Source organism: Triticum aestivum, chromosome 6B (genome assembly GCF_018294505.1).
Source record: "Triticum aestivum cultivar Chinese Spring chromosome 6B, IWGSC CS RefSeq v2.1, whole genome shotgun sequence".
NCBI classification, from domain to species: domain Eukaryota; kingdom Viridiplantae; phylum Streptophyta; class Magnoliopsida; order Poales; family Poaceae; genus Triticum; species Triticum aestivum.
In genome coordinates, this window is record NC_057810.1 from 690,950,181 (window position 1) to 690,958,347 (window position 8,167).

The 8,167-nt window shown below is 47.5% G+C and overlaps 1 long non-coding RNA gene across 1 annotated transcript; it reads right to left on the reverse strand.

Annotated features, from left to right (window-relative positions):
* Positions 1–4,320: 4,320 nt before the first annotated feature.
* Positions 4,321–4,787, reverse strand: LOC123134906 (uncharacterized). The gene is made up of 3 exons (XR_006465764.1): positions 4,731–4,787; positions 4,604–4,644; positions 4,321–4,392 (listed from the first exon to the last, which is right to left on the reverse strand). It is a non-coding gene; the product is annotated as an uncharacterized lncRNA (long non-coding RNA).
* Positions 4,788–8,167: the final 3,380 nt, after the last annotated feature.

The following is an 8,167-nucleotide window of genomic DNA, read 5'->3' on the forward strand; positions in this document are numbered from 1 at the left end:
TGTTTTTTATCCGAACACCAATACATGGTTGTAAGCATTAAGACCTCATAGCCATACCTTCTTCTTACTATAAGTGTTTGAATCACTATTTGCTTGCTGATTCGGTCAAAAACTTGATTTGACATTTTTGGCAAAAGCTTGCTAGAGACCATTGCTTCAAAGGAGTCTTCCTCTCATGTGTTCGATACCTAGGGCCACCTCTAGGAAAATTTGTGCAGGATACCCTTTCTTGTTCCAATACCGGATCAGTAAAAAGGACATATCAGCCACCTCGTCGGTCCGAACACCGTATGCGGCAATCCCTCCCTCCTTTTCTGCCCTCGGAAGTTCATCTAGCTCCTACTCCTTCACCAACCACCACGCACACCGTGGCACAAGGGGGTGGGTGGAAGGTAGTGGAGGGTGTCAATGTTGCATCAAGTAGGACACTGATGCTAGTGACGACGACTGGACAAACGGGGAGCACCCTGTGCTGCGGTGGGGGAGACCATCACCTTGCCGTCACATTCGCTATGGTTGAGTGGTCTAGGCACTGCGACCCACCTGTGGTTGCATCAAGAGGACGCTGAAATCGTGGGGGCGTGATGATGGGACCAATTGGCGGCTGTGTTGGTACCAACAAGATGAAGAGTGGTGACCCACGGCGGCACGAGGAGGCAGGGGGATGCAACAACCGGTGTGTGATGCCTGGATAATTAAGCTACATAACCTATGCTAATGATGAAACGTCACCATGGTTACTGGTGTTAAACGCGCGTTGATTCAACCCCCTTCAAATTCTAATTCAATATCAAGTCAAAACTCAAAAGTTTTCAAATGTCAAAAATAAAATGTTCATCATGTGGCAAATATTCAATTGATAATTTTGGTGGTGAACCAACATTTTTGAAATTTGGTTGAATGCCCTAACCTAAATAAAATAGAAATTAAATTAAAAAAGTGCAAAGTTAGAAGACCCCCTTGACTCCCCCCTGGGCCAGGCCCAGTGGCCCACCCCCACCCTATCGTCGTCCTGTTTCCAGACCGGGGTCGCAACAGGGGCAGGGCTCCCACCGAGCCACCTCGCCAAGGGATGCCCCGGCGAGGGGATAAGGTAGGGAGCGAGATCCTCGAACATCACGAAGGGATGTTAGGGAAGCTATAGTACCCTGACATCCCTTCTTCACATCCATATGATTAAGCCTAAAATGACTTGTATTAATTTTCAAATAAAAAATCTACTATAAACATTTACAAAAATTACATACAAACAAAATTATGCAATAAAATTAATTTCAGATTTTATTAGTAACTGCGCACAGTGTCTTTGCTACAGTGCCCATGACATCGCTTCTTTGTTTTGCACTGGGATTGCACTGTAGCTTCGTGACATCCCTTCATGATGTTAGAGGATCCGTTCCCATAAGGCAACCGTGGCTCCCCCCTCGCCTCCCCTGCTCCACCCACTCGCCCCCACTCTCTCTCCCTCTCTGCCCTCGCCCAGGTCCACTCCCCTCTCCCCTCAGCTTGATCCTGAGCTCGACCGGACGAGCTCGTCGTCGACCATCGCGCTGCACCGCGGCCACCGAGGCCCACGCGCCCAGCGTGCGTGTCCATCGACTTCGCGACGTCCTCGCCGCATGCGCCATGTACTCAAAGACAGGGCACACAACAACGTCCGCCTCATCTTCTTCTTCTTCCTCGGCTACGGCCCACTCTATCGACAAATCCAGCCAGCTGGAATATCGATCGAGCCCGCTGCCATCCCTACAAATCCACTATGAGCTCCCGCGCGTAACCCCTCACTGGCCCGTCCAATTCCATGCACGTAGCCGCCGTCGCCATAGTCCCATAGGCCACCACCGCCCTGCTCCATCGCCGCCATGGCCACCGCTTGTTTCGAGCCAGCCGAGCACGGGCACGTGCTGAGGGCCCCGCGGTGAAGCCGCTCGTGCCCTCCGCTTGTCCTCCCATGGCCCCTTGCACCGGATCCGTCTGCGCCCGACTCCGGCGGCCACGAACCTTGTCGTTGATGTCGTTTCGGCCAACCCCAGCTGCTGCCACCGCCACAGAACAATGCGCGGATCTGTCCACGATCGATTCCCCCCGTCTGTGCGCCTTTTGGTCGCCGGAGGCATGCTTCCGTGCGACCCCGCCGCTTCTGTGGTCGCGACGACGTGCCACCACATTTTACAAACGCCGGTGTGCCGCTAACGGGCAGACCCCGCGTGCTAGGATTAGTTTAGCCACTAACCCTAGGCCTAATCACCCACTGACATGCGGGCCCAATCTCTCTAGCTGTTAGGTTAGTTTAATTAAACTGTTAATAGTTATCTCACTCACCGGTGGGACCCACTAGTCAAGGCTGACCAGTCAACGGTCAACCAAGACTACTGACTGTGCTTCTTGACTGTGTAGTTGACTTGGTCAACTGGTCCCACCAGTCAGGACCTAACACACCCTGCTGTGTATACTTTAGTGGGTGAACATAGCATTTTAATCTTCTAAATTTAAATTAAATTAATTTCATATTATTAAAACTTTGAAAAATCATATAAAATAAACCGTAGCTCGGATTAAAAAGCTTTATACATGAAAGTTGCTCAGAGTGATGAGACGAATCCGTAAAAGCGGTCCGTTCTCATGCCACATGTCCCTATCATAGAAAACATCGAACCTTTCCCCTCCGGTTCATCTGTCTGACAGACGTCCGGAACCGGGAAAACTTTCCCAGATGTTTTCCCCCATCGCCAGTATCGCCTAGCACTACGTTAGACCACCTCTAGCACCACTTATTGTCTTATTATGCATATGTTTGCGTGTATTTACTGTTTCTTTCCCCTCTTCTCTCTGGTCGACCCGAAGACCGCTGATAATGCCCCTGTGATCGACTACGTCACCGACGACACTTCTTCCCTTTCAATGGAGCTTCCAGGCAAGCCCCCCCCCCTTTGATCATCCCGATATCTCTCATTCCATTCTCTAAAGCTTGCATTAGATTTTTCTACTGTAATTGATTGCTCCTATTCTGATGCATAGCCTGATCTTGTAACCTGCTTATTGTTACCTACCTGCTTATCCTAAGCTGCTTAGTTTAGGTTGGTTAGTGATCCATCAATGACCCCCACCTTGTCCTTGTTTCCCCTACTTCATTCCGATGACTTGAGCAGTGTGATCGATGACCAAAGACTGACACCTCACATCACATGACGCCCCTTTTGTTGCTCGTATCTGCAAGCTCATAATACACTATAGTTTGGGTATTTGTTCTGAGTTGGCCTTTGGCCTTTATGCACTAACCACAACATGAGAATAGTTATGTGCCTCGACGTCGTGGTATCAGCCGAAGCTTTGTCAGACGTCCAGTTCAGCAGTGAGGCACGGCTGGGCCGGCACCATCGTGTAGTGGTGGAGCCTGGACCCGCCCTGTATGCAACAACCCGGAGTGCTACGGGCGATGGGCCCAGACCCAGGAATGCTTAGGATGTAGACCAGCGGAGACCTCTCTACTGAGCCTACACTACTAGGAAAAAGGCTACTAGCAGCGCGGGTAAAATGGCTACTAGCAGCGCGGGTACCTGCGCTACTAGTATCGCGCTACAGCTAATAGTTAGTAGTAGCGTGGGTGCACCCGCGCTACTACTAAAAAGTTAGTAGTAGCGCTGGTGCACACCCGCGCTACTACTATTTGAGCCCGCGCTACTATCACAATAGTAGTAGCGCTTCTAGTATACTAGGCGCTACTACTATGCTAGATAGTAGTCGCGTGTAGTTTTCCCCAGCGCTACTACTAATAAATTATAAATTAAAAAAAATAAAAATTACGTGCATTGTTCATAGATAGAATCAGGGACACCTCCAGTGCAAAATAAATTAAACACACACAACCGAAGGTGGCTACCTTCCCTAGTGTTCCACCACCAGCCTAAACAGACTATTTCTCTACATGTATCTACCAAGGCTCGGAGTTCAGACGCCGGAGGACCCGAATCCTCCCTCACGCTGAAAGATGGTGTCGAGGTGCTCCACCTCGGCTATATCCGGCATCATGATCACATGGACGATCATCCGTGCGGCGCGGTCGATGGGCTTCACGTCGAAGTCCACCTCTAAGTGGTTGAAGAGCACGACGCCCACCAGGCTGTCGTAGTCAGTGTCAATCACCCCTACAGCCACGTCGGGAAAGTGAAAACTTGTTAGTACGCATCAGAGTTCAAATCTGGCAGGGTATTTTCTTTCTTTTTAGCACATGCACATGCATCAATAGTAACAGCCGGAGGCTAGTCCTTACTTTTTGCAAGAGACATGAAGAAGGCCAGGTCCCCTCTTTGTTGCACAAATGAATCAAAGGAAGACACAGCCACAAGACATGAAGAAGGTCGGGTCCGCTCCTTCTGTAAATAGCTCAAGTGCCTGAAGTTGCAAGGAATCTTAATACAATGAACTCATAGTAATGCATAATAACAAGAAAAAAGAAAAAATCATGAATCCTAAAGAAAAAGATCATTATGTGAGTCAAGATAATGTGGGTAACAATATTAATTAATAAGAAAAATGGGCTGAGATTTCTCAAGTGACATTTGTTTCACCAACAATTATTAATGACGAGGCATGTAAGATTTACCTGCGCAGCATCAGCATACCCTCTGGTCCTTGCAAGTAAATCTGAAAAGAGAGCAATTTAGACATAAGTACAATTATGCTACTGGTTGCCAAAAGAGCATCAAACAAATGGTGACAATAGAACAAACAAGCAACATTGGCAGAATCATCAGAATTGTGTTGTTGCTCCCTCAGCCAATAAATATGCATCTTCGTCGTCGGCATATGTGCGATGACTTTGCTGCTTGATAATGTCTGTAGCTCACAAACTAAGACGCAACACTTACGCACCACCATGCTAAACTACCGTTGCATCAGAGAGAGTTCTATCAGATTATAACTTTTTGAGAATTGAGAAGCATAATCAATCAGCCATGTGGTCTAAAGTATTAACATATAGAGATCACGGCTGCAGTTCCCACATAATCCGACAAAAGATTGGACAAAAATACAATTCAATATAAAAATTTACTCGCCATTTTACTACTTTTCTTGTACTCCCAAATATGTTGTATCCAGCAAAAGATTGGACAGTACAATCAATTATTCTTGAAAGCTACACCCCATAATCTATCCAGAAAAATGTCCCCACCACAGGATAGTACCCACATCAGCAGCAACCTGGCACAGTTCATTTACCACTGCCACCAGACAAGAATTAAGCAGTGAATATAATTATATGTTCAATGCATCAGGTAGGCAGGCTCATGCTCATTGCTTTTCGAGTATATTCACAATCTTTCATACAGCGTTTTAAGCTCTTCCTATTGGTGTTCAACTTGGAAATTTAGTTGTACAACCACACTAACTGTCAATCATTGGGATTTATCATATGATAAAATTAGGCCTACATATTACCGTGTAATTATCTTTTCAGTGAGAAGTCCCTATCTATCAGTGATGTATGTGTACGTGAAATGACTCTCAAAATAAACTGCGAACGACTGAACCCTCCAATTTGTCACAGGTTTGATGGTCGGCTAGGTGATGTATACAGTATGCAGCATATAGTTTCAGCAGTGTAAACAATTTAATACAGTGTTGATGGTCGCAGGAACTGGCAATCCTGGGAACTTCTTTTGTCCGGAAAAATTAATAATCTATAATTACTAAACACTTATTGAGTCATTTAGATCATTATTGAGATCCCAATACAAAATGAACCTGTCACTCAACACTTTCTATCCATGGCGAATCTGGTATACAACTATTCGGTCCCAATGGAATCCGTACATCCATTGTTTACTAGTGGAAATTACACATTAAAAAATGTAGCTAACCTCAAATCCCCTGATCTTCTAGCTTTGCCACCGTTCCTATCTAGATGGTTCGATGGGTCAATGGATCGAGGAAAGAAACGGGGGCGAGGGGGGATATGGATCAATGGGTTAGTACCTGTGGCGGCTGCGGCGAGATTCGGATGGGACTGGCTGGGGACAGGGCGCGGAGCCGCGGATCCCCGCTGCACCTCCACCTCCTCCAGCCGGCGGCTTCCTTAGCTCGTTCCCAGCGCCGGCTTCGGCAGCATTGCTCCTCCCATGCGCCTGCTGCCTATTGGTCTGCACCGCCCGCGCAGCCACTAGGCTCGCCCTCGGGGCCGCCGCGCACCGCCCTGCCCCCATGCCGCGGCGGGGAGCAGCTCGGGCTGGCCGCCGGGATCGGCCTGGTCGGCCGGGTGGTGGAGGAAGGCTGCACGCGTGTGCGGCCACACGGCGGAGGATCCCGGCATGGATCGGAGAAAGGGAGAGATCCCATCGGCAGAGGAGAGGAGAGGACAGGAGGTGGAGGGGATGTGAATCGGGGGTGGGTGGGGTGCGGGAGTGGGTGGACTGGGACGGTTGACGGGGTGGGGGATGGGACTGGAAGGCTAGCGGTAGCGCAGGGTATCTCACCGGCGCTACAGATATCCACTTAGCAACAGCGATGGTTTAAAACCCACGTTACTACTACAGTCTGTCCGCGGGGCACGGTCGAGAATATTTACTAATAGCGTGTTATTTTTTGCCACGCGCTACTAGTAAATAGTACTAGTAGTGCGGGTCATTATAGCTCGCTACTAGTAAATAGTAGTAGTGTGGGTAAATAAAGAGCGCTACTAGTAAGCATTTGTGTATAAGCTTTTCCCTAGTAGTGTTAGGTAGGGCTGCGACGTGTTGATCTTCCGAGGTCGGGCTTTAACACAGAAAAGTGTGTCCGGCCAGAGTAATCAAGCGTGTTGGAAAACATGGTGCACCCCTGCAGGGAAGATTATCTATTAATAGCCGTGTCCACGGTAACGTATGTTCAGACTTGTATCCTGATCTAATATAACTAGAAATGGATACTTAAGATATGTGGCTCCGGGATTGCTTTCTCGCAGGGAGTCGAGGGAGGATCTGTGGACGTTGATGTTACAACATGCTTGTTTAATATTAAAATGCTATTCTTTACTCTTCTACATGTTGCAAGATGCTTGGAGCTGCTTGAAGATGCTAGTCTTTGATAGGCTAGGCCTTCCCCCTCTATTCTGGCATTCTGCAGTTTACTCCAGAGTTAAAACCTTCCATTTGATACCAATGTGTACCTAGTATAGATCTAATGCTTGCGAGTACTTTGGATGAGTACTCACATTTTCTTTGCTACCCCTTCCCCCCCCCCTTCTTTCTTCTTTCCGGTTGATGCAACCAGATGGTGGATCCCTAGAGCCAGATGCCACCATCGATGGATGCTACTACGTGGAGACCGCCGACGACCAGGAGTAGTTAGGAGGTCTCAGGCAGGAGGCCTTGCCTCTTCGATCGTTGTTGCTTTTGCGTTCACCTTCTTAAGGCAGTCTTGTGTAACTTATGTCTGTACTCAAATATTGTTGTTTTGCTGAGTCTTGTGCTGTCGAGCTTATGTATTCGAGCCCTCGAGGCCCCTGCCTTGTAATATAAAGCTTGTATTATTTCAATTTATGTCTAGAGTTGTGTTGTGATATCTTCACATGAGTCCCTGATCTTGATCGTACACATTTGTGTGTATGATTAATGTACGATTGAATCGGGGGCGTCACAAGTTGGTATCAGAGCGGATTGCTTGTAGGAACCCCCTTTTCTAACTCCTTGGCCGAAGTTGAGTCTAGTCTTTGAAAAACTGATTTTCTAATATGGCTATGTGGCTTACGGGCCCATGTTGCCATTGGGTGGTATTCAGATCTTTTATTCCTTGTCTATACTCTGGGAATCTGATCCCTCTTCTATTTGAGTTAAATGATTTTGCTAACTCTAACCCTAGGCTCTCATAAATACTTTCTCCCGGAGAGCCCCTTCATTCCATATGATGCCTTGGTTCACCCGAAGATTCCAAAGATAACCTTCAGTATTTTTCAGTAGACTTTTGTGATCGTCGATTTTGCAATTCCCTACCTCCGATTTATCCTGACGGATAACTCCATACACTTGTTGTTCATACAATCCTTTCTCGTTGATCTTGTTGTTACAAGATGCCTCGAAATTCTCTCTATTGTTCTGAGAATACTTTGTCCCTACTACGTCGTAATTCTTTACCACCTGCATACCCCTACGTTAATTCCTCACACCTATCGAAGATTTGCTCATTCCTAGTT